We start from the raw sequence: 27,746 nt of genomic DNA, 5'->3' as shown, positions 1-27,746 counted from the left end.
TTTTTTATTTATTCATGGGAGACACAGAGAGAGAGAGAAACAGAAGACAGAGACAGACACAGGCAGAGAGGTAAGCAGGCTCCATGCAGGAAGCCCGATGTGGGACTGGATCCTGGGTCTCCAGGATCACGCCCTGGGCTGAAGTCGGCACTAAACCACTGAGCCACCTGGGCTGCCTGTGGTATCTGTATTTTGATAGGATCAGCAGCTCCTGGAAATTTCCTTTTTTAAAGATTTTATTTATTTATTCATGAGAGCCACCAAAAGGCAGAGACACAGGCAGAGGGAGAAGCAGGCTCCCTGTGGGGAGCCGGATGTGGGACTCCATCCCAGGACTCCGGGATCATGACCCCAGTCAAAGGCAGACGCTTAACCACTGCACCACCCAGGCGTCCCAGCTCCTGACAATTTCAATAGGATTGCTAATTTTACGTATTTTTTTCTTCCCCCCCCCCTTTCCACTATCCACTTACATATTTCATTTTATGATTTCTATTTTTATTATTTTTTTTCTTTTTTCATTTTATGATTTTTAAAACATTATTCTGAGATGGGCCCACAGGCTTCACCAGACTGCCAGAGGGAGCCATGGCGCAAAAGAGGTTAAGTCACTATATAGAGAATCATGACTTAGGGCTGGGTTTGGAGCCAAAGAGACCTGAGTTCAAACCTTAATTCTGCCATTTACAAGCCAAATTACCTGGGCCTCAGCTCCCTCATTTCTAGGATGGGGATCACTATCTGCTTTGCTGGATTAGCATCTCGACCCTGAGTAAAGCTGATGTCCAAACCCAGCCCAGACTGCCTAGTGGGGCAAAGCCTGAAGACAGGAGAGCCCTCAGCTGGGATAGTGTTTACCCTTCCCTGGGCTTCCTACCTCTCCTTTCAGAGAAGTCACTTGTCCCCCAGATTTCTGTAACAGAACAGAAAGGTTGACTTCAGATTCTTTTGACATACTCTAACCCATTTCTGAGCCCAGATTCTTTACCCTACTCCCGAAATTGGCTGACCCAATGAGGCGCCCAGGAGAGGCCTGTCATCTACCTCTTTTAAGCATTGACATGCATATCCACATTTGTCCACTGGGTGGGGCTAGCTCACACTCTTAACTCTTCAGCCCAAAGGGCAGAGTGAGAGCTCCACTCAGAGCTGTGAACGTTCCCTCACCCAGCCCTGCCTTTTTTTTCTCCAAGTTGAGCCTGACATTTAGAAAAGCACTCCCTTTACACTTCTCTCCAATAGCCTACTACGCTAAGAACGGCGGTGGCTATCCTGACTTTTGACATAGGTTAACTTTGCCTGCTCTTATACTTTATTTAAATGTAGTCACAAAGAATATATTCTTAGAGATTGAAGATGACACAAATGGAAAGATATTCCATGCTCATAATTAGAAGAATTAATATTTGTTAAAAAGCCCATACTGTACAAAACAATCTACAGATTCAATGTGATCCCTATCAAAATACCAATAGCATCTTTCATAGAACTAGAACAAATAACCTAAAATTTGTACAGAACCACAAAGACCCCAAATAGTCTAAGAAATCTTGAGAAAGTAGAACAAAGCTGGAGGTATCACAATTCCAGCTTTCAAGACATACTGCAAAGCTGTAGTCATCAAAACAGTATGGTACTGACACAAAAACAGACACATAGCTCAATAGAACAGAATAGAGTCCAGAAATAAACCCACAATTACATGATCAATTGAAGTATAACAAAGGAGGCAAGAATATACAATGGGGGGAAAGACAGTCTCTTCAATAAATGGTTCTGGGAAAAGTGGATAGCTCCTTGCAAAAGAATGAAGCCAGACCACTTTCTAACACTATTCACGAAATAAACTCAAAATGAATTAAAGACCTAAAAGTGAGATCTGAAACCATAAAAATCCTAGAAGAGAAAACAGGCAGTAATTTCTCTAACATTGGCTGTAGCAACATTTTTCTACATATGTCTTCTGAGGCAAGGGAAACAAAAGCAAAAATAAACTGTTGGAACTACAGCAAAACAAAAGCTTTTGCACAGCAAAGGAAACTATCAACAAAGCAAAAAGGCAACCTACTGAATAGATGTTTTTCCAAAAAAGACATACAAAGGGCTAATAGACACATGAAAAGATGCTCAACATCACTCATCATCAGGGAAATGCAAGTCAAAACCACATGAGATATCATCTCACACCAGACAGAATGGCTAAAATAAAAAAGACAAGAAATAACAAATGTTACAAGGATATGGAGAAAAAGGAACCCTCATGCACTGTTGGTGAGAATGTTAAATTTATGCAGTCACTATGGAAAACTCAAAAAATTAAAATAGAGGGGCACTTGGGTGGCTTAGTCAGTTAAGTGTCTACCTTTGGCTTAGATCATGATCTCAGGGTCCTGGGATTGAGCTCCGCAGTGGCTCCCTGCTCAGCAAGGCATCTGCTTCTTCTTTCTTTCCCTCTACCCCTCCCACCTCATGTTCTCTCTCTCAAATAAATAAATATTTTAAAAATATTTTTTAAAAATTAAAATGGAAATACCACATGATCCAGTTATTCCACTACTAAGTATTTACTCAAAGAAAATGAAAACACTAACCTGAAAAACTATACACACACACAAACACACACACACACAAACACACAATTGAATATTATGTAGCCATAAAGAAGGATGAGATCTTATCATTTGTGACAACATGGATGGACCTAGAGGATATTATGTTAAGTGAAATAAGTCAGACTGAGATAGACAAATACCATGTGATTTCACCCATATGTAGAATCTAGAAAATGAAAAAAATGAATAAATAAACAAAGAGCAGAATCAGACAGACCTATAAATACAGAGAACTGACAGTTGCCTGAGAGTAGAGGAGTGGAGGATGGGCAAAATAGGTGAAGAGGGGGAGTACACACAGCCTTCCATTTATGGAATAAGTCACAGAAGAGGTACAGCATAGGGAACATAGTCAATGATACTATGATAGCATTGTATGGTGACAGAAAGTAGCTATATTCATGGTGAGCATAGCATAATGTATATATAGAGAAGTTGAACTCTCGATACATGTTATACACCTGAAAATAATGTAACATTGTGTCAACTACACTCAAATTTAAAAATTATAATTACAGTAATACAATAATATATTCTTTTGTATTGATTTCTTTTGTTAAACATTATAAGATTACAAGAAGTAGTTAATTTATTCTCATTGTCCTATAAGTTCCATTGGGTCATTATGCAATAATTTCTTTGTATGTGTATCTGGTGACTGGGCATTTGAATAGTTTCCACTTTGGGTTTTGCTTTGTGGTTGCACTGTGGAGGTGGGTATTCACCCACCCAAAATTGGTTCAGAGTTGGAGACTGGTAACACAATACCCTCACCCAGAGGCTCTGAGAAATTTATAACTCACATAGGGAGGCTTTCAGGGGACAGCACAGCCAACACACAAGCCAGTCTGTTTGGCTTGAGTAGAAGGGGCAAGTGGCTCTGATTTTTATAGTGGTTTGAGCGGAGGCAGGTCAAGGATGAAGACTCTCTTCTACAGGCTGGAGTTTGTGTGGCTTGGATTACCACCCATGCCAAGGAAACCTGGGTTTTCTTAGCAGCATGTCCCTTGGAGCAGGAAGGAAAAAGGGAATTATGGGGCTTGAAGGCTGTCAGTGGTCAAACAAAAAATGGAGTCAGAGTCTTTATCACTGGGTTATTACAAGTACTACTGCTATGAACATCCTGCAATAAGCCTTTTGGCAAACATATTATGTATTTCTATTGGATTTCCAGCAGTGCAATTGCTGGGGTATATATTTGACCTTGGTAAACACTGCCAAACAGTTTTTCAAAGTGATTGTACTAAATTACATTCTAACAACACATATGGATGCACTTATGGATGTTTATCCACTCCACAGCTGAGGGACACTAGATTTGTTTCAGTTTTTCTTATGATTACAAATAAAGCTTCTATGAACAATATTGTGCAGGTTTTTGTATGAATATAGATTTCATTTCACTTGGTAAATACTAGGTATGGAATGGCTGGGTTGTATGGTTAAGTATATGTTTAACTGTGTAAGAAACACATTTTGAATTTCCACCAGCAATACACGAGAGTTCCAATTGCTCTATACCCTCCTAAGTACTTGGTACGGTCAGTCTTTACTTTTAGTCATTCCAATAAATGTGAAGTGGTATTTCATTGTGGTTTTAATTTGTATTTTCTTAAAAACTAATGATATTAAACATATTTGCATATGTTTACTTGCCATCCATATATCTTTGGTAAAGTGTCTTTTCAAACCTTTTTCATATTAAAAAAAATTGAGCTGTTTGTCTTCTTATTCTTGGGTACACAGGGCTCTTTGAAAAAAAAAAAAATGAAGTAGGCTCCACACTTGGTGGAGCCCAACACAGCGCTTGAACTCATGACCTTGAGATCTAGATGTGAGATGAGATAGAGTCAGATGCTTAACCAACTGAGCCACTCAGGTGCCCCTTCAGGGCTCTTTATAGATCATGGATACAAGTCCTTTATCAGGTATATGATTTGTAAATATTTTCTCCTAGTTTTCATTATCTTAACAGTATCTTTTGAGACCAGAGTTCTTAATTTTTGTGAATTCTGATGAATTTTTTTCTTTTATAGATTGTGCTTTTTGTGTCTTATCTAAGAAATCTTTGCTTACCATAAAATTGCAAAGATTTTCTCTTATATTTTCTTCTAGAAATCTTATACTTTCTGATTTACATTTAGGCCTATGCTTGATAGACCTATATTAGCAAACTTCAGAAGGCTATTTCAAAGGGGGTTCTGATAATGCACATTTTGAAAGAGGTCATAGTTTACATCCAGTAAAACATTTAAGGTATATAGGGGGGTCATACTTCCTGTGCATGAAGTCAGTGTTAAATATTTATGCTAATTCATAATTTATCTTTCAGAATAAATGACATAAGATTCTGGAGATGATGGGAGCTGCTTTCCTTTTTGCATACTCCCTTTGATAGATGTACATCCACAGTATATATTTAATAGATTATAAATATGTCCTTTTAGGCTATAAATAATTTCACATAGTCTTGGTTTTGTTCCTCTGCTCCTCAGGTGTTCATGTGTTTGGCCTTTCAAAAATTAAGAGTTGGGAGTGAGGCTTGTTTAGTGTAACGTATCAAGCAAACCCTAAGTAACATAGCAAATACATAAGAGTTCATCTTGCAATCAGGATAATTAATTTAGAATTGATAACTTTTAATAATTGTCCTCCAATGTCCAGGATCTTCCTGAACTAACTGATGCACTATTCCTCTCTTATAAAGTGAAGAAACTGGAATACTTTGTTAATTTTGTGTATCTTTTTCTATCTGCTTTGAATCACAGTTAAAATTCCTGAGCTATTTTATTCTTCCTTTACAGAGGCAAGAGACAACTCCTTAGTTTGGCATCCCTACTTGCATTAAGCCTTGTTCTAGAATCCCCATAGGTTTTATATTGGGCTTCTCATCTTCAAAAAATCCCAGTTCCAAGGATTACAGCTAGAAAAGAATATAAAACCAAATGTTCCTAAAGATGAGGTGTTTTTCATATACCAAAGCAGCTCACCAACACACACACACACACTATGTCAGAGAGATCCATGTCTTAGGTAGTTTTTAGGTGGGGGTATTTTTAGTATCTAGCACATTGCATCCCAAAGATGCAGCCAAGAACTTTACAAACAATCCCAAAGTCTCTTGTGTACCAACTACTGGGAGACCATTAGTCACCACCGCAAAAGACATTTGATGGAGAGAGCTATGGTGGAAAGGGGCAGGAAAGAAGGACCTTCCTGATATGCAGCAGTACAGTATAGTGGTAGGCAAGGTGAGGATTTAGGAATTCTTTATTTTTTTAGATTTTATTTATTTATTTATTTATTTATTTATTTATTTATTTATGACACAGAGAGAGAGTCAGAGACACAGACAGAGGGAGAAGCAGGGAGCCAGATGCAAGACTCGATCCCTGGACCCAGGATCACACCTTGAGCCAAAGGCAGATGCTCAACCGCTGAGCCACCTAGGCATCCCAGGACTTAAGAATTCTAATATTAGCCCAGCAGTCTTCCATTTCATACACAAGACTTGAGGCTATTTGGAATCTTCATATGTCCTCCAAAACTTCTTTGTGGTCTTTACTTAGTCCATCAATGCTACACACTAACCCTCTTTCCTTTCTAGGATAAAGCTGCCATTTGGGCTTTGGTAGTCTCTATCAATTATAACCAGATTTACCTTGTTTGCTCTTGATTTTGATATAGCTGTGGCTTGTCAATCTCATATCCTCAAGGATTGTCTAGAGTACCATAGAGTCATGGGGATGGTCAAGAGAATGTCATAGGACTCCTTCCATCTGGGTTCTTTCTTGAAAATCCTTTTCATATCCTGCCAGAACACATGTACTATATGGAGTCCAGGGTGGCTTGAGCTGCAAAGGAATCCAGGATGTGAGTACTTGACAATAAAGAAGCAATACACAAGTAAGAAAGTCCTCAGGGTTGGAGTGACACTATTGGAATACCAGCTAGATATAATACTGACATGGGCTGAGTCCCAAAATCTGGTGGATTGTAGAATTGCAGTATTTGAGCTCAGCTTGATCCTTGATAGAGCCTCAGGCCACATAAAGCCCACTTGTTGAAAAGTTTTATATAGTTTTGCTTAGTGCCATAGTTTTGCTTCTATCTCACCAGAGCTTTGTAAGTGTAAAGGATGTGTGGTTTGTAACTTATACATATGTTGGAAAAGTTGTCCCATAAAGGAAGAACGTTAGTCTGAGTTTAATTTTGAGTCCATCTTTTTCCCAGGAAGGAATGCATTTTTGGAGTTTTTCTGACTGTAGTAGAATCTACCTTCCGGTAGGGGTCGCCTCAAGGCTATCAAAAGAATAAGCAAAGGCCCTCAGACCCACTTGATGCGCCTAACGCTTGGATCATGGCTTCTAGGGTGCTTCCCCGCATTACCAGTGGCAGAAAAGAAGTGCAAACAATGAAAAACCAATACATTGCAAAACTCAGGTGAATGCCTAGCATTTTTTTTTCAGTCATGCTCCTTCATCCAATTGTGTGCTAAGATGCTAGCTCTGATGAGCAGGGAAGGGAGGAGGGATTTGGGGACCATATGTCGCCAATCTTGTTGGAAGCTATAGATGGATAAGACAGGATAGCAACCTGTTAGTGTCCATGCAACTTTCCTTTATTGGGGTCCCATTTTGTAGACTGTGTGGTTGTTCTTACATCAGAAAGTGACAAAGGGCTAGGCATTGGAAGAGAGTGCTTATAAATGTAATTACATAGTGAACTGCTTCACCTCAAGCTTTAACTGCTTTAACTTTAAATAAACAAGACCTTCTGGATAACTGCTTTAACTTTAAATAAACAAAACCTTCTGAATTCATACCTGTAAATCCAATACTCTAGATGTATAAATATTAGGAAACCAAAAGTATCTTAGATTTTTTAATTTTAAGAATAATTTAGCCAAGATTTCATCATAAAATAAAAATCTGTATTGCTCAAACATTTCAAATCAGTTACAACACTGTCATTCTACCAGACCAAACCCATCCTCCTCTGACAATATATAAAACATCAAATATCAAAGCCAGTTTCTTAATACACAAAAATATTAGTACTAATGGGTGTCTTCTTTATAATATTTCTATGATTTTTTTTCTAAGGCTAGAAGATGTTTACCCACCTAAAGAAAGCAATTGGGAAGAAAGCAAATACCAGTGAACTGAAGCTATTTATTGGCAGGTACTTGAGCTGGGAGGCCTGAGAATTTTGAGACCCCATTGGCAACACCCCATATATGATTATGTTAATAACTCCATACTGCCAAGGGGATAATAATTGGATGAAAACATATGATATCTGAGATTTGCTATAAAATACTCCAGGAAAACAAAAGAAAATATATAGCTAAATATATAAATAGAGAAGTGATCACCTAATCCAGTTCCCTGGGTTCAAATTTTTCTTCCTAAAAGTCTGTAGCTCCTAGTCAAGTTGGTTACTTGATTGAGCTTTGAAATCTTAAGATAAATAAATGTACATATATTAAGATATGTAAATATTTTATATAAAAAAGCTAAGATATATCTAGAGATGTTTGAACTTGAAGTTCCATAGTAATGTCTTTTGCATTTAATTTTAAGACATGAAGACCTCATGGAATTGTGTTCTGTCATAGTCAAACAACTATGTAACTCCTAAGGATCTTTAAAATTAGATCCAATTGGATTTTGGATATTTCACATGGCTTCCCCTGACTCAAGGTCAGAACTTAGAGCTTCATTCTACTAATATTCACGTTGAGTCAAAAATGTGTCCTTGGGGTGCCTGGGTGCCTCAGGGGTTGAGCATCTGCCTTTGGCTCAGGTCGTGATCCCAGGGTCCTGGGATAGAGTCCTACATCTGGCTCCCTGCAAGGAGCCTGCTTCTCCCTCTGCCTCTCTCTGTGTGTCTCTCATGAACAAATAAATAAAATCTTTTTTTAAAAAAGAGTCTTCTCGCTATTTTTAATGGTTTCTATAATCTTGATACCAGTAAATGGGTTCATAGCAACATGCTTGAATAACAAGCTCCATAGTAGTGCTCAACAGTGTTTCCAACTTACATTCTTAATTCTGTAATTGCATTTCCTTTTCTTTCACATTGAAAATCTTGATTCCTAGAATAAGTCACATAATCACTATGTTTATGTGTATCTAATACAAGAGAATGGTTTAAAATACAATATTAATATAATCAATAAACCTACAGAATAAAGTCCAATATTTTTTATGCAATTCCATTTTTTTTTAATTTTTAATTTTTTTTTGAGAGAGAGTGTGCATGGTGGGTGCAGCACAGATGGGTTGGGAGAGAGAAAATCTTAAGCAGCCTCAGCGATCAGCGAGGAGCCCCACATGGGGCTTAATCTCAAGACCTTGAGATCACAACCTGAGCCAAAATCAGGAGTCCCACACTTAACCAATGGAGCCACTCAGGTGCTCTTTTTTTTTTTTTTTAAACTGTGTCTCAAACAGTTGCTCCCATGACATCCCATGATGGTCAAACCGTGTTCCAGAGCTATACTGTCAATAGAGTGGCCATTAGCCATATGCGGTTATTGAGTCCTAGAAATGTGACTAGTCTATACTGACGAGTGCTGCCAGTAAAAAACACTATCAGATTTCAAAGGCTTGGTACAAATAAAAGAATGTCAGTATCTTATTAACAATTTAATAGTGATTAATAATTTAATAATGCTTATTACCTTGGCAATATATTCAATATTTGGGGTTATATTAAATAAATTATTAAAGTTAATTTCACCTGTTTCTCTCGTTTTTTTTTAATGTGACCATTAGAAAAATTTAAATTACATTAGTAGCCCACCGTCTATTTCCATCTGACAGTACTGGTCTAGCATCACTCATACACATTTTGTGTGTGGCAATGGAATTCCTTCATCTGACAGATGATTGGTGAGGTTTTTTTCCAATATGATGGCACCAGATATCTAACAGTTAATTGTTCTAAAATCTTAAAAAATGGAGGCTTTCTGCTCTTTGAATGGTCTAGGTGCTGATGCTACTCAGGGGAAAGGAGAATCTGCTCTCTTATTCTAGAAATCTTAGTCTCCAAAATTTAATAAGAGCTTTATTTCACTACCATTAAACTACAAAATGATTTAATGCTAATTCTAAGTATAATACTCATAGTTATGATTTCTGGTTGAATAAAACTCATTCTGACCCATTTTGGGTAGTTTCTAGAATTATTAGGACCCATGTATTTTCACATGTTCAGTTAATTTTGAATTTATCAACAACCTGACCTAAAAGGGTACTGTTGTTTACTAGTAATTACATTTTCAAAATCAAGGCCCATGAACAGACATTCAGGATTCAGTAACCACGGTAATCTGAGCAGGAACAGCTTAATATAAATGAATTATTAACTATTAACAGGGGAACTAGGGATGCCTGGGTGGCTCAGCGGTTGAGCGTCTGCCTTCAGCTCAGGACATGATCCCGGAGTTCTGGCATTGAATCCCGCATCAGGCACCTTCATTGAGCCTGCTTCTTCTCCCTTTGCCTCTGTGTCTCTCTCTGTGTGTCTCTCATAAATAAATAAATAAATAAATAAATAAATAAATAAATAAATAAATAAATAAATAAATAAGGAACTAACTACTTAGGAGGGAATAAAAGAGAACTCCCAAAAATACCCTATGGTAGAGGGAGGGTAACCAAAGGAACCAACTTGGAAGGCGAGGGAGCCCCTCCCTAAGGCTGAGACACAGGCTTCATTGGAGAGGGTATGACTGGATCCACCAGCCACTGGATGGCAGAGAAGTTCACTGGATGGCCTGAGATAGAGCTGGTACGCAGTCAGCAGCTGAAGCCAATGGGCAGGAAACTGTGGGCCTTGGCTGGCAAGCAGGACACCCCACAGTTGGCATACTAGTAGATAGAAACCACTAGTACTAATGTTAGGGTTCCTAGAGGGCAAGAAACCACCTGTTTATGTAGATGAAATTTATCCTCCAGCACCCCCTACTGATAAAGCTCAACATTCAGCCTGCTGGCAAAGAAATGTCCCAGTATCTCAAGCAAAGCAATGAAGGATGGATCTGGAATAAGTAGATATTGAGTGCTTTTCCAACTAGGGCCCCGCAGAATGGCTCCCGCAAAGAAGGGTCGCAGGGAGAAGAAGGGCCGTCCTGCCATCAACGAGGTAGTGACCATCAACATTCACAAACATACCCACGGAGTGGGTTTCAAGAAGTGTGCCCCTCGGGCACTCAAAGAGATCTGGAAATTTGCCATGAAGGAGATGGGAACTCCAGATGTGCACGTTGACACCAGGCTCAACAAAGTTGTCTGGGCCAGAGGAAAAAGCAATGTTCCATACCGTATCGTGTGCAGTTGTCCAGAAAATGTAACGAGGATGAAGATTCACCAAACAAGCTCTACATGCTGGTTATTTACGTACCTGTCACCACTTTCAAAAATATACAGACTGTTAATGTGGATGAGAACTAATTGCTGATTGTCAAATAAAGGTATAAAACTGCAAAAAAAAAAAAAAAAGTAGGTATTGAGTGATAACTGGCACACCTCCTCTAAAGGTAGGAGGACTTAATCTTTTGCTGTCACTTTGTACAGGTACACAAAAGACTTTCCAGAAAAGAATTTTACCAATATCTTTAATAAGGTGTTGCAACTTCTGGGTGGCAAATAAGGGTTTAGGCTTTTACTTTTTAAGCCTCTTTTTCTCACAGATCTCTGACTCAATCTGGCCATGATGAGAGTTTCCCTTTTCCTCCCTTAACCATTTCAGGAAATTGTGCTCCCAGGATCAGTCTCGGAAGTTTTGGGTCATCTCTGGTACACCAATTCCTAATTATACATAAGAGGAACTAGAGTGTTTAAAATTAACTGATATGGAGGGGAAGTTGGACTTCCCTTCCTGACCCAGAGAAGAGCATGCATAGAACAATTATCTAGCCTAAGGAGAAATAGGTACACCTGATTTTGAGGAGTCTGTGAGCTGAGGGTACAACAAAGCCAGATGAATAGTCAAAACAGATACACAGCCAGGTTTAGTTTATGACGCTTGTCTGAAACAACAAAGCCCTTTACGAAAACAAAAACAAAAACAAAACCCAGCCCAGAGATGGAACTTGGATGCAACATTCTCAGGAGTGGAAGGCTCTGAGAGGCCCAGAGGAGGACATGAAAGGAAGACATTAAAGGGTCTCACGAGCAGGCACTTGTTTCATCCCACGTTACACTGCTACTCCTCTTGGAGTCCGTGTTGTTCCATGCCTCTGACTTTTGCCAAATTGTTGTGGGAAGGGGGTACAGAAGGCTTAAAAGCAAGATTTTATCCCTTGTGGGGACCACACTGCAAAAGGGAGGAGATTGTTCATCAGACAGTGAGACCAGCACCTCCAAGTCTTTTTTTTTTTTTTTTTTTAAGATTTTATTTATTCATGAGAGATACAGAGAGAGAGGCAGACATAGGCAGAGAGGGAAGCAGGCTCCATGTAGGGAGCCGGAGCCTGGGACTCCAGGACCTTGCCCTGGGCCGAAGGCAGCGCTAACTGCAGAGCCTCCCAGGCGTCCCACCTCCAAATCTTTAATATGGAAATTATATGCTTCCTCTGATCTGAATTCAACCTAAGGCCCCTCTTCAGGGTTGCTTTGTGGTCACTGAAGGAAGAGAGGCCTTGGGATATCCAGGCAGGAAAGATGACATTTATCAGGGGAGAGAAATATGGACCTTGTTGTAACACACTAAACTTTACAAAAAGTTAAATACAGAGAATGGGTGGTCACCAGAGGGTAGGGGGTTTGGGGGATGGGTGAAACAGGTGAAGGGTATTAAGAGCACACAGATCATGATGAGCAGTGAGAAATGTACAGCATTGCTGAATTACGATATTGTACATCTGTACCTAATATAACACTGTATGTTAATTATACCTGAATAAAAAATTACTATTTTTTAAAAAGTTAAAAAGGGAGGGTACTGAAAACAAAAATTTGAATAGACTCCAATATTTGTTCAGAAAAATTTATTAGAGATGAAAGCATTACAGAGTTTGTTAGTTCAGAGTTTACATTTTTATTTTATGTATTTTGTGTATTTTTTTTTCAGTTTACATTTTAGAAAATGCCACCTGAAACCAGATTTGCTTTTGAGAATAGGGTCATGGAAGATGAGCTTCTGCTACCAAACTCCTCCTGCATCTCCTCCTGTTCCATGAGGCACTTTACAGTTGAGTGATAACCCCTTCAGGTTTCTGCCATGTCCTGTCTGTGTCCTTTTTGCCTCTCAGTTGGCACAATGCGGGGGAAGACTCAAAGAGGAAAGACACATGGTGATGAACAGAATGTAAGGGGTTGTTAGTCAAGAGGCCCTCTACTCTGAATTCTGAAATCCATGTGCCATAGGAATTAGGGCAAATCCCTTCTCCTCTCTGGGTCTCAGGATCCCTACCTATAAAGTTAGAGCTGTTTCAGCTCCAGGGCTGTATCAGAAAAGTCAAAGAGCTGACAGGGTCAGGATTTGGGGAAAAGGTGAAGAGAATAAGCAGCAAAGGCAAAAGGCCTTGGCCTTGTCTCTGGCATTAGCTCTGGGGAAGGTGACTCACTCTGGCCCACCCAGAATGGCCAATCTTTCTTGGCCCACCACACCCATTTTCTCCCCTGACCTCCTTGGGAAGAGAATTTCTGATAAGTCATAGATGGATTGCCTTAGTCATCAATTCAATAGGGGCTATTGACTGGAGCACAAGGAGTCATGTGGATATTTTATTTGCACCAAGTGAGCTAATCTTGTTTGAAAGCTGTAAGAGTCCTGACACACCTAGGTGGACACAGGGACAGCAGTCTTCCTGTGCCTTGCCTCTACCAAAGCCCAGGTTTGCAGCTTTCTGGGTACTTTGCATTGATCAAATACTATATCTTATACATTCTAGCCTCTATGGCCCTCTCACTGACCTCGTCTCTTCTCTTCCACCCTGTCCATATGTTACCCACCAGAAGACCTGCTCTGTGCCTTCTCTAATCCTCCAACACCAAGTGGTTTAGTGCTTCCTTCTATGTGTTCTGATTGGCTGTCAATCAATGGGACCTTGAAAACTGTGATAAGGATGCCATACATTTTGCCCACTATCATATACAACTGTGGGCCAGCCCTGGTTTATTTAACTTGCACCACTAAAATTGTGGGTATTGTACTTCATAATATAAGTTTTCTTTATCCTCATGTTTTATTTAACTTGCACCACTAAAATTGTGGGTATTGTACTTCATAATATACTTTTATCTCCTAATATAATTCTATTTTCAAAGGTTACTAGGGGAGAGTTTTACATTCTGGCTTGAAAACCTTTATCATACTGCATTCTTGACAAGAAACCTCCAGGAATATCTGATTAGCCCCAGAAATTATCAGTCTTTATCCTGAATTAGATAGAATAAAATGTCTAACTGGTATGTGGAATGAATTCACCTCTCCAAATCTCATATCTTCAGAACTTCCCAGAACATTCACATACACATGGGCTCTAAGACGATAACAGGCTTCAAAAAATAATTCATTTTGGCCCGCCAGAAGTGATCCTCTCAGGATGAACTTGATCTGTTAGGTAAGGAATTACCTAACATCAGCATGTCAGTATCCTTTGACCTATCCCATTGAGATTCAAGCTTTTGACTAGAGCTCTTTCCTTTCCTGTTGACTTTACACGCATTCTTTCAGGCTTGTAGTTTCTTTCATGGCAAAGATCGAAAGATGCACACATCTAGCTAAAAAAGCAATCTGATTTTCTCTCACTGCCCAAAGTTAGCAAACAACCACATCAAGTCTTGAGGGGAGGAGTGTTGGGGCTTCTCCCTGTGGGTGAGAGTGTGTAAGTGGAGGAATGTTTAAGCTGGATAACCAGCTGCCAGAGGATCCTACACTGACTGGTGGCTGGACATCAATAGTCCTGATGGTTGTTTCAACCTCAAAACTCTATGAGACTCTTTCCCATGCATGGATAGAGACAAAGAGGACGAGCCCAAACTTCTAGAGCCCTTATGTTGGCACTTAATCAGATCCTGTGTTAAAGATTTCTTATATAGATATGTTGTCTTCTATTTTTTTTTTTTTTTGATATGTTGTCTTCTTAACTAAGATTCAGGTTCTCCAGAGGCAGAACACACTGCATTTCCTCTCCTGCTGTAGCCTCTACAGTATATAGCCTAGAGTTCAGCATTTAAGAGGAGTTCAGAGCCACCAAATTCTTTCATCCTTTCAATGGCATGCTTTCAAGTTACTATTAGAAGTAAGGTTTCAGGGATACAGAGATACAATTAATACATGGTCCCTACACAAAAGAAACTCAAACAGCAGAGTTTAGAAAAACTGACTTGTAATAACAGAATTTATTATACTGTTATGAGTGTTTGCCTACCAATATACCACAGTTATTGGTGATGGAAGTTCAGATAAGCAAACTTGGGTAGCCCGGGTGGCTCGGCAGTTTGGCGCCGCCTTTGGCCCAGGGCCTGATCCTGGAGACCCAGGATCGAGTCCCATATCGGGCTCCCTGCATGGAGCCTGCTTCTCCCTCTGCCTGTGTCTCTGCCTCTCTTTCTCTTATGAGTGAATAAATAAAATATTTAAAAAAAAAAAACAAATAAGCGAACTATACATTTGCAACTGGTGAGGTGTATTAAGGAAGATTTGACAAGACCCTTTGGACCCGGGACTCAAAGGATGATTAGCATTTTAACAGGTGGAGAGTGAATACCTAAAAACACAGATAAGTAGAACACTTCACTCAATGACCATGGAATACACATTCTTCTAAAGTGCACATTAAGCATTCTCGAGGACAGACCATGTTAGACCATAAAACAAGTCTCAAGAAATTTAAAAGAAACCAGATATAGTCCCATCATGAAACAAGTATTAGCTGTCTTATCTTGCACTTCAACACAGGGAAGGACTGACTGCTGACCTGCTTGTGATACAAACCTCTCTGCCAATAGGAGGATAGATTAAGGACATGTTCAGAAAACATAGAGTGCCTGTGCCCAGGTAAGCACTTTACAGAAAGGGCACACTTACCTATAACACAGGGGCACTTACAATATCACCTTATTAACTGTACTCATTATTAGTGCCAGTCACTTATGTTAACTTAGCCCAACTTCCAGAAGTTACTGACATTATGCCTCCCCTCCCCCAAGTAAAGGAAGAGGTAGGTTTACCTCCAAAGGACACATGGTGTACTGATGGTAGTTACTAGGGAAACCTGCCTATTTGGCACTCCTCTGCCATCCAACTAGATTCTAATGTACTTTGGTTTGAAGAAGGAACTAAACAAAGTAGTCAGTGGGCAGAATTGTGTGTTATGGATTGTGTTGACACATGAACCCCTGCCCACCGATATGGCTACTGACAGCTGGGCAGTGTGGAAAGGGTTGACAACATGGATGCTGTAATGGCACAAAGGAAGCTGCACTACATTAAATAGAGCCCTGTGGGGAGCAGACCTATGGAAAGATATTTGGGGTGTATGTGCTAAACCCGATGCAGCTAAGTATGGTATGTGTCCACTCACTCCCTACGCACAGTGCCAGGCAATCATGAAGCAGATGTGTTAGCCTGGGCGAGAGCCCTTCTGCTAGAGGAAAAGTTGTCTCTGTCTGATGCAGTAGGATGCGTCCACTGTAAATCAGGGAATTGAGGTCCTCAAACTACTTGGGAAATAGTAAAAAGATTACATTTGCCTTTAAAATATTCTGACTTATGAGCTGTTGACAAACTGCCCCCAATACTACCTCAGGCAAGGGCTGTAAAGCCAATACCCTTGGGCATACTGGGCAGATTACATATCCTGTTTCTCACTGGCAAATAGATTACACAGGTTGTTTGCTGGTATGGGAAAGGCACAAATTATCAGTATCAATCTGGAGGATATTTTACTCTTTCTCCCCCACCCTCTAACACATGATAAAACACGCAATAAACTAGATAGACATTTTTCCCCCAAAATACCAAATGACCAATGAACACACGACAAGAAACTCAACATTATTAGCTATAAGGGAAATGCAAATCAAAACCACAATGAGATACCACTTCACAACCACTGGGATAGTTATAACCAAAAGATGGACAATAACATGTGGGTATAGATGGGGAGAAACTGAACCCTCATGCATTGCTTCTGGGAACGCAAAATGATGCAACTACTTTAGAAAACAATCTGGCATTTCCTTAAAAAGTTAAACATATCATATGATTCACCTGGGCATACGCCCCCCCAAATTGAAATCATATGACCTCGGGCAGCCCGGGGGGCTCAGCAGGTTAGCACTGCCTTCGGCCCAGGGCCTGGTCCTGGAGAGCCGGGATCGAGTCCCACATTGGGCTCCCTGCATGGAGCCTGCTTTTCCCTCTGCCTGTGTCTCTGCCTCTCTATGTGTGTGTGTGTGTGTCTCTCATGAATAAAGAAAACCTCTAAAAAAAAAAAAAAAAAAAGGAATCATATGTCCTGAGGAAAAACATGTACCTAAGTGTTCTCAACAACTTTATTCATAATAGCCAAAAAGAAGAAACAATCCAAATGTTCATCGACTGATGAATGGATAAACAAAAATGTGGAATATCCATGCAGTAAAATATTTAGCCATTAAAAAGTAACGAAACACCTATTCATGCTACAGCACGTATGAACCTTGAAATCATTGTGCTAAGTGAAAGAAAGCAGATACAAAATTCCACATGTCATATGATTCCATTTTTATGAAATGTCCAGAACAGACAAATCTATAGAGAAAGAAAACAGACTAGTGGTTACTGGAGGGGTCTGGGGTAGAGAGAGTAACAGAGAGTGACAGAGAAGGTCACCTGTATTTGCCATGATGAAATGTTCTGGAATCAGGTATCAGTGATGTGGTGATAGTTGTACAACTTTCTGAATATATGAAAAACCACAAAACTGTAAACTTTAAAGGGGTAAATTTTACAGTATGTAAATTACATCTCAAAGTTCTAAAACTCAAATAAGTAACAACATCAGAATTAGTGTGATATACTTAGTATAGAACAAAGTGGGACTAATCACTTTTATTTGATTGTTTGCTGTGATAATAAGGGAGAAAAGCAAAACACAAAATTCAACAGATTTCAGTAATTCATTCCACAAAAGCTAATGGAGCTCTTGCCATCCTATGCAAACTAAGGGTCTAAACTAAGCTAATGGAGAGGCTTAGAAGAGGACACAGTGGGGATGCCTGGGTGGCAGAGCGGCTGAGCATCTGCCTTTGGCTCAGGGCCTGATCCCAGATTCCGGGGACCAAGTCCTGCATGGGGCTCCTTGCATGGAGCCTGCTTCTCCTCCCTCTGCCTGTGTCCCTGCCTCTCTCTCTCATGTGTGTTTCTCAGGAATAAATAAATAGAAGAAGAAGAAAGAAGAAAGAAGAAAGAAGAAAGAAGAAAGAAGAAAGAAGAAAGAAGAAAGAAGTAAGAAGAAGAAGAAGAAGAAGGAGAAAGAAGAAGAAAGAAGGAGAAAGAAGAAGAAAGAAGAAGAAAGAAGGAGAAAGAAGGAAGAAGGAAGAAGGAAGAAGGAAGAAGGAAGAAAGAAGAAAGAAGAAAGAAGAAAGAAGAAAGAAGAAAGAAGAGGGCACAGTGTACTGGGAGCCCAAGCATGGTTGGTTGTGCTTGTCTACCCAGAGCAGGCCACGAGCTTCCGGTCCTGGGAGCTGCAGACAGGCCTCCCTGGAAAGGGAATGACTGGTGAGATAAAGGCTAACAAGCTACCCAGGAGAGAGACACTTGAATAATTTATAGAATGAAATCACACTTTGATCTCCCAGACAACTGAGAGCAGTTGTGCATCCTTTTGCCTGGGGCCCCAGACTGAGAGGGAAGGACTGGGTCAAATTACTCGGTCTGCTGCCTAATTTTATTGCAAGTTCTTCCACGCAACGTGACAGGAGAGGGTAGTACGTTAAGAAGTAGGAAGACATGAGTCATGAGTCATGCAATAGATTTTATCAGAGATTAAGGAAATGAGGGGAAGAGGGATAACTATTAAAAAGTACAATCTGAGTGAGAAGAGGTGGCCCCATTTTAGTCAAGTGATGAAGATTAGAGTCATGACCTGGCCCGTATGAGGCCTGATGGAATAATGGGGCCTAGTTTGGTACCAAGTGATAGGAGAGGGGACAGCTTCAAACACAACAGCAGAGTGAGCACGATGGCTGACTCATGTCATAGGAATAGCAATACAGAGGATAGAGGGTCAAGACCACAGGGATGGGAAGAGACCAAAGTCTGGGACATGGCGGATACAGCAAGATTTTAGCCTTCATGATGGGTGCAGACTGGAACAACTATTGTTAATTATCATTTTTATCATTAGCTGTGCCTCCCTGACTCTTTTCCTCTATGAGTCTGTGGGCCTTGGGGAACTGAGGTTACACAGAACACAAAAATGCTAGAAATGTCCCCAAGACAATACAAAGTGCTAGGGAAAGGTAGTGTGTTTCAAAGAGGAAGAGGTAGCATCAGTGTGGAGATTGGGAAAGATTTTACTCACAAAGGCAATGGCATAAGAACTTGAAAGGATGTGAAAGATTTAAAAAACGGTTTCCTGATCACAATATTAATTTATTTTGAGAAATACAGAAAAACACAAAGAAAAAATGAAAATCACAAATTATTCTACTACTCAGATAAAATGACCATTAATATTTGAGGTGTATATCTTTCTTCATTTATTTACATCTATATATCTACTTACATTTGCATCTATATATCTATAAATACCTATATCTATATATGCATGTAGATATTAAAACATGTTTGTGTACATATGTGTGTGTGTATATACACAAATGCATATTTTATATGTCAAAAGACATTTGCAATCAATAAGGATTCTGACTAGGAAACAGAAGGTGAAACAGAATAAGCATAGGCAGGGGAAAAGAGCATTGGAAAGCAATGCAACATTCCAGAAAGAGCATGAGATAAATAAGACTGGGTTTAAATCCTGCCTCTGCCTCTGTGGAAACTCAAGCAAGTTACTTAATTATGCTGATCCTCAGGTTCCTCATGTGTAAAATGGGTATAACAATATTTATGTGATAGGGCCGCTTTAATGATCAGAACCATGAATGTGTCTGGTGCATAGCAGTGTGCCTAGAGAACAGTTGGCACTGAGCATGTGTCGGGGTAGAGCGGGCTATTTGGGCAGCTGCGTGTGGCTCTGATTGCTTTTGGTGGGAGATAATTGCAGGTAATGGAGAGGTCAGAGACAACTCACTCACTATAACCCATGGATCACAAGGATTCCAGATCTCAGCTAACTTTAAGAACAAATTAGCCAGAAGTGGTAATAAATTTTTTTAAACTACTTAACAGCATACTCAATTTCTAGACAAATCACTGCATAGTATACAGGCCACAATCACCTGTCTCACTGCAAGGGATTTCCCTCTGATCAACTGTATTACAGTAGGCATAGGCCAAGGTGACTAGCTCACATTTTTAATGGTTATTCTAATATTCTTTATGCTTGAAAAATTCTTCTGACCCTCATAAACCAAAGTAGCAGAAGACTATGATGGCCAACACTTTACTGATGATTCAGAGTGAACTTGGGCCAGTCAGATAATGTTTCTTTTCCTGTTTCTCCTGAATCAGGGTGGCAGATTCCTGTCCCTGAGCAAAAGCATCAGCACAGGGAGAGTAATTCAGGCCATCAATTTGGGTGAAGTGTCTATTTGCATATCCGTTTTTCTGCAAAGCTATAAAAGTAATTGTCCATCCATCTCTGGTGAAGAAGACCATTATTCTGTCCACACTGTGATTTGAATCTATTTTAGATATCAGCTACATTTATGAGCCCTCAATTCACTAAGCCATCAAAGCAAACAGATGGTGCCTTGTACTCAGTGTGAGGGCAAAATGACTTGGAGAGCCTGGAGATCAGTCAACAAAAACCTATTTGCAGTGCCATTGAGGATGGCAGTGCTTCCCAGAAGAGGCACCTCATTCTCAGAGAATTAGCAGACTATAAAAATAGCCCTAAATCATTGTTGAGAGAGACAGCATGAGAGGCAGAGAGCAATCAGTATCCAAGTCAATGGGGGAAAAGGGAGGGTGGTCTTAATAGGATGAGTGTAAAGGGTGGGTGACCAAGAGAATTAAGAAGGCAGGAGCCCACAGACTCCATCTGGCTACTGCAGCCCCAGTAGCTGAATAGTAGTCTGTGCCACTGAGCTCAGGTACTCACCTCTGGAGAGCAACCTTGAATCATTCAGTCAATATTTCCCAGAGGCCTCCTATGTGCAGGATACCACTAAGCTAGCACTGCAGGTGAGGTAAAGATCCCATGTAACAGAAGGACTGCTGCCAGGATGCTGGCAATCCAATGTTCACATATAACCACAGTACTCAACATTGTATTAAGTGCCAGGAAGCAGCTAGGGAGGGAGATCATGCTTATCCTTTCTGGTGGAAAGAGCTGTTTGCCTGTGATAAACAGAAAGCTTTTGCTTCCAGTAATTAATTGTATTTTCGTATAACCTAGTTCTATACCTGTGCAAAAATAATATAATCTTTTTAGTTATATAGGTTATATAAAATTTTAAGATTTCTAGTTAATCAGGATATAGAACACATAAAGCTGAATATTCTCTACTAAAGGGTGTATTTAATAAAATATATGGAATATAAAATTACATAAATTTTTAAGAAGGAACAATTGTGTTGTTAATCCCAAATCTAAGTGTCTTCAAAACAAAGCCAACAGGCAGGAGAGCTTCGGCTAAGTTAAGAGAGTTCTGTGCCTACCCACCAGCCATCTTCCCTGCTTCCTCCCATAAAGAACAAAAACGGAATTTGAGGAGCTGTAATGAATCTAAGATCCATTTTTTAGGGACAACCTCACAACTTTTTATTTGAAAATATTGTCAGTGAAAACAGCCTAAGATGACGCATATGTATTTCCTTATTTGATCTGTTTAAGAGCTTTCCTATATAAATAATCTTCTTACCATCAGTGCATACAGGAGTCAGGCAAATCTGGGCCAGTATGTTCAGAGCACATTAGTATGACAGTAAAGGTAGTCTCACCTCTGCTTCAGATCTTCCCACAGAATTCATAAGGCTGGCCTGTCATTCATTTCTCTGCTCAAATGTGTCTAACTGGATGTGGAGAAAGGAAGAAGTTGTGCCAAGGGTTTATCCAGGTTTCATATTTGGTTAATGGGATGGATAGCTGTTTCACCAACCAAGTCAGGGAATTTAGGAGAAAGTGTAAGCTTATCGGGAGGGGAATGTCCAGAGCAGGGGGAAGAAGAGGAGAGATATTTTATTTTAAGAGACTTAAAGTCTCTTAAAGATTGATTGATTTTAAGATTTATTTATTTATGAGAGACACAGACTGAGAGAGAGAGGCAGAGGCACAGGCAGGGAAAAGCAGGTTCCTCACAGGGAGCCCGACGTGGGACTCAATTCCGGATCCCGAGATCACGACCTGAGCCGAAGGCAGGCGCCCTGAGACAGATGATTAATTCAATTCATTATGGACACGTTATGGAATCTATGGACTATGGAGGTAGAAAAGTCCAACACATAATTCTAGAGCTTAGGCAAGAAGTATGGCAGACAGAGGACAAGAGAGCATTAGTATACAGATGAGAATAAAAAGAACTATGAGGGCACATGAGATCATCCCAAGAGGAGAAAAGAGAGTCAGAAGGAAAGCATGAGAACAGAATCCTGGAAAACACCCACATTTAAGGGACAGAGGGAGTGAATTCAGTGATAGGAACTAAGAAAGAAGGCCAGATTGGAAGAACCAAAAGAAAGATGTCAAGAAGATTCATGGTGTCAAATATGAGGAGTCAAGTCATATATGCGCTGATAAACTGAATTATGTCCACTGAATGATGTCCAACACTATTCTAAGTCTCAGTGGTGTGACAGGAAGAGAAACCAGCAAACTGAGCGAACAGTGATGTAGAAATAATATACATATGTGTGTGTGTGTGTGTGTGTGTGTGTGTATATTTTTTTTCTCCTAAGCCAGGGTAAGAGAAAATACAGCAATAACTACAGGAAGGATGAAGAAGCTAGGAAGGGACTTTTTATAAATAGAAGAGTATTGGATATGAGAAGGCTGTAACAAAACAAAATACGCAAAATTACAGAAGAGAGAGCAAACACTAGACACTAGAGAGCAAACACTGAGGTGGCAAGAAATGATGGAACCCAGCATAGGAGTGATTAGTGTTTAGTGGGAAGAAGGTACCCAAGACCAGAAGAAATGACTGAGGTGAATGCAGATAAGCCCAAGGTGGGGGCAAAGGGAGGGGTGAGAGAAGTTCTCAGTGCTCTTAGTGGAAAGGGTTAATAGGGATATCAGGGAAATGGAAGATGAGCAAAGATAAATAAAAGGATGACTTAGCACCATTCAGGAAACTCAGAGGTCTAGAGAAGAAAAGAAATTTAAGGTTACATTGCTGGTTACTGCTTAGGAATATGACAGCAAGAGGAACTGTCTAATATGACAGTTAGAGAGAACTAACATGTACTGAGTGTCTGTTATGTCCCAAACACTGTTCTTGGTATCTTATTAGGGTTATTTAGATCACATGATGCCACCCCACAAGGCACTTATTAATATTCCCATTTTATTGATAAAAAGTTGAGATTCCAACAGGCTAAAAAACTTTTTTAAAGTCATAATACTAATAAGCATTCAAGTCAGCATTCAAATTCATATCTTTTGACCACATGCATGTAGCAATTCTGGAAAGACAAGCCAGTCCCCTTTCCACTCCACCACACTTTTTCCCTTGGTACTGGGTAACAATGTTGCTGCCTAGAACATCAATAACAAATACTAAGCGCATTAGTGGAAAAACCAATTCAAGACTAAAATGTTTAAAACATAGTATGTTTGGTCACTACAGAAAATATTACTATGTAAACACACAAATCCTACTGCCATATTGGTTACTAACAGGAAAAATATTTTACATAGTTGAACGAAACCAATCATATAAAAGAGAAAGTGTCAACTGAAGAGATGAAAAGTGCCTAATAGTTCCTTGCTTCTTCTCTGCTAAAGTCCGGCTTGAGCATCTTTATTATTTTTATGCAGGTCCTCTGTAACTAAAAGACTTTAAAAAATGCAAACTGGGGACCCCTGGGTGGCTCAGCGGTTTGGCACCTGCCTTCCACCCAGGGCGTGATCCTGGAGTCCTGGGATCAAGTCCCGCATCAGGCTCCCTGCATGGAGCCTGCTTCTCCCTCTGGCTCTCTCTCTGAGTCTCTCATGAATAAATAAATAAACAATCATTTTAAAAAAAAATAATAAAAATTAAAAATGCAAACCATGCAAACACATACACACAAGTGAAACTATCAGTTGTGTGTATAGCTTAGCTAAGCAGAACAGACAGAAATTCACACACACATAAACAAAGCCAGAAATGTCATAATATATATAGCACTTACTATATAGGCAATGTTGGGGCTTTACATATCATTTAAAGCTTCCCAAGAGCCCTATTATGTAGGTCCTATTATTGTACAAACGAAGAAACTGAAGCACAGAATGATTAAGTAACTGGTTCAATATCACAGAGCTGGTAAGCAGTAAAGCAAACTCCAGAGTCTGCAGTCTTAAATACTATTATACTGCCTCTCATAAGATTTAAAAGGTGGCTGTGACTTTCCTCCTACTGGAGAGTTTTGAGACTGCATTTTAGAACTACTGATGGACAAGGTACCTCAAATTTAATGTTCTGAAATATAAGTTGTGAAAAAGAGAAACTGTCACACCCAAGAAGAACATGGTAGTCTGATAGGATCAACAGCTGCTTCTTCTGGGGAAGAAAATAGCATTACTTATAAAACACTTTGACAGACTTACATAAGCAGTCCAGGGAGGTTTCTTTCTTTCTTCTTTCCTTCCTTCCTTTCTTTCCTTTCTTTTTTCTTTTATTTTCTTTTTTTTTTTCTTTTCTTTTCTTTTCTTTCTTGCCACAGGAGAATCTTTTGCTTGCTTAAAAGCTTCTATCTTGCAGGCTAGTTTTAAATAAAACTTTAAAACATGCTATTCATGTGCCTGGGAAGTTTGTTTTTGCTTAAAACAAATAGTTTAAGTACTATTCCATGACTCTGCAAAATGTAAAAGGTACAAAACTATAGCATATTATGAGTAGCCCTGCATGGCAGTCCTCTAACATGGAATTTTATGATGGTCTGGGCCTCAACAGTTCTTCTTGGCAACTGCTTTGTGTTGTTTTTTTTTTTAATTTAAATTTTTATTTATTTATGATAGTCACACACACAGAGAGAGAGAGAGAGAGAGAGGCAGAGACACAGGCAGAGGAAGAAGCAGGCTCCATGCACTGGGAGCCCGACGTGGGATTCGATCCCGGGTCTCCAGGATCACGCCCTGGGCCAAAGGCAGGCACCAAACCACTGCGCCACCCCGGGATCCCTTGGCAACTGCTTTGTAAGCACTATTGCTTCAAAGCAGCGGTCCTTGTCAAGGAGGTAGAGAGATGACGTAGCAGCCTTCTGTACCCAAGGATATGGACTCAATGCAAATAATACGAGCTACATACTGAGTAGTTTTTAATTTTCTGGCTGAGTAATACTGCTATTCACTTTCTAATCCATTCTACTTCACTACAAACTACCTCAAATGTATTGTTCTTGTCAACATCCTGCTCCAAAACCTTCAAGGGCCACCTGATAGAACATTGCACAAATTCAATTAGTATTAAAAATCCTCCCCCAAGTAACTTCAACCTATTTCCCATTATTCTGACTCTGCTTTTGTCACAGTTCTGTTTTTGCCTTTCCCCCACTCACTGTCCATACTAGAGCTACAATCCCATAGTCTATTGCTATTCCTCTGCCCACTGTTTCTTCTTTCTGGAATAGTCTCTCAATTTATTTACATGCTAGTCATTCTTCAAAGGCCACTCACTCAAGCCCCAGTCCCAAGAAGTCTTCTCTGAAACTGCTCACTCACTATGGGATCTAGCTGAAGCTATATTCAAGGCACTTATCATAGACTGTCTTCCACGTTTTTCTATACTTGTTCTTTCTACCTAAAAATCGACTCAGAGAAGCAACTAAGTCTTTAGCTTCCGAATCCAGTGCAGTATCCACCACAACATACATGTCCAGTAATTGCTGGAGGGGACTTCGAACTCTAGTTTTAAAAATATCTGCAGATATTACCAATTTGCTCCAAAGGTTTAACATTTGGTTTAGACAAAATTTCACAAAGATCACAAAGTAGTTTTAAGAAAGATAATTAAAAAAAACCACACACACACAACAGAAAACGAGGTAATGTAGCTTTAAGCTGGGCCTCAGCCTAAGGAGACATCTGAGTTTAGAAGAGCATTTCTTAAAAAAAAAAAAAAAAAGGAAGAGCATTTCTTTCATAGAAGATAAGGTCATGTGAAGACTGCTACGTGCAACCTGAGAAGTTACAAAGGCTCTCTAAGAGAGGGGAAATTAGCAAAACAGGCAGATGCTTCTTGTGCTTTCCTTTTATAAACTACAAGTGGGTTCATTTAATACATGAGAACCCAAATAATGATTTAACATCTTCTGCATTATACTTCTAAATGACAAAGTAAGAATGAAATGTACATGACGTACATTTGTTACCAATTATGTCTGCGCTATGAAAGATGTAATGGGTATTATGCTGAGTGAAGTAAGTCAATCGGAGAAGGACAAACAGTGTATGTTCTCATTCATTTGGGGAATATAAATAATAGTGAAAGGGAATATAAGGGAAGGGAGAAGAAATGTGTGGGAAATATCAGAAAGGGAGACAGAACATAAAGACTCCTAACTCTGGGAAATGAACTAGGGGTGGTGGGGAGGGGAGGTGGGAGGGGGGTGGGGGTAAATGGGTGATGGGCACTGAGGGGGACACTTGACGGGATGAGCACTGGGTGTTATTCTGTATGTTGGTAAATTGAACACCAATAAAAAATTAATTTATTAAAAAAAAGAAAAAAGAAAGATGTAATGGTTTGTCTGTAGTCACTGTTGTTTTCTTATAACACAATATGGAATCAAGTATAGCAGAATAATTTCTATAAAAAAAATCTGCATTATCTGATTGAGATATTTATCACTTACCAAGATCTTGGTTTCTATATACCGATTAGACAGAGATAATTTCTCACACAAATAAGGAAGTGTCTGCTTCCTCCCATACAATTCACAGCCCAGGAATTTTTTCCGTCACCCAGTCACCCCGTCAGCCCGCCCACCTCCCCTTCCACTACCCCTTGTTCGTTTCCCAGAGTTAGGAGTCTCTCATGTTCTGTCACCCTCTCTGATATTTTCACTCATTTTCTCTCCTTTCCCCTTTATTCCCTTTCGATGTCAGAAAGCCACTTCAGAAGCACAATCATAAAGCACAGGAGTTTTTAAAGCAATAGTTCACACTTTTCATGGCAGGCATCACGCTAAACGCTAAACACTCTACGCGCATTCCTCTTTAACCAGCACCACTGTTACCTCCATCTTAGTGGGCTTTGAGAAAGAAGCCCTCGTCACAACTAGGTGGCCAGCCTGGGGCTAACAACACTCAAGTTTCCCTGATCTCGAATCTCATTCTCTGGAAATCAAATTATCTAACATTATTTTGATGTGTACAAACCCCCTTCAGGAACGAATACGCCCACTGCTCACTGCGGCTGTTAGCCTTTGTATTTCCAGAATCACAGGAGTTAATGACTTGCCTTCCTATTCAGGTCTCTTAGGCTCTTTTGTCGTCTTATTATCTTAAATAAGCCCCTGATTATCCCTCCTTATTTTTGCAGCCCTCCAATTACTGCATCCGTTATGCTTTTCTTCATTTAACATCACTGGCAATGAACCGGAAAAATAGGTGCCTTCTTCAAGCAGCTGAAAAGCACAAATATAATAAAGGTATGGGGTTTTTAATTCATCAGCCACAGCATGAATGTTTCCTACATGTGTCTTAAGTCAATTATGTGACAGAAGATTTTGAAAATCCGGGGCCCAGGGCACTTAGTTCCTGCCTGTGTGACACAGCACTGGCAATCAGCCGCATTTCGCGGTTCTATTAAGGGATTCTAACTTAAGACCTATTCCCTTTGGCACAGTCGTTGATGCTTT

General features: G+C 39.8%; 1 protein-coding gene across 11 annotated transcripts in view; it reads right to left on the bottom strand.

The window, feature by feature from the left end:
- Positions 1 to 27,746, bottom strand: part of ACKR2 (atypical chemokine receptor 2) — a 62,297-nt gene that overhangs the window by 33,874 nt on the left and 677 nt on the right. For 4 of the 11 annotated variants that reach the window (XM_072726599.1, XM_072726601.1, XM_072726609.1 and 1 more), the window contains exon 2: positions 6,274 to 6,466. The exons of 5 other annotated variants lie outside the window; for them this stretch is intronic. The gene's annotated coding sequence lies outside the window, so the exon portion shown is untranslated. Of the gene's footprint in view, positions 1 to 6,273; positions 6,467 to 26,738; positions 26,851 to 27,746 lie in introns of those variants that run through there. 2 more of the 11 variants (XM_072726610.1, XM_072726602.1) reach the window with 2 other exon arrangements.

This window comes from Vulpes vulpes, chromosome 11, assembly GCF_048418805.1.
Source record: "Vulpes vulpes isolate BD-2025 chromosome 11, VulVul3, whole genome shotgun sequence".
Taxonomy (NCBI): Eukaryota; Metazoa; Chordata; class Mammalia; order Carnivora; family Canidae; genus Vulpes; species Vulpes vulpes.
This window is presented reverse-complemented; position numbering and strand designations above follow the sequence as displayed.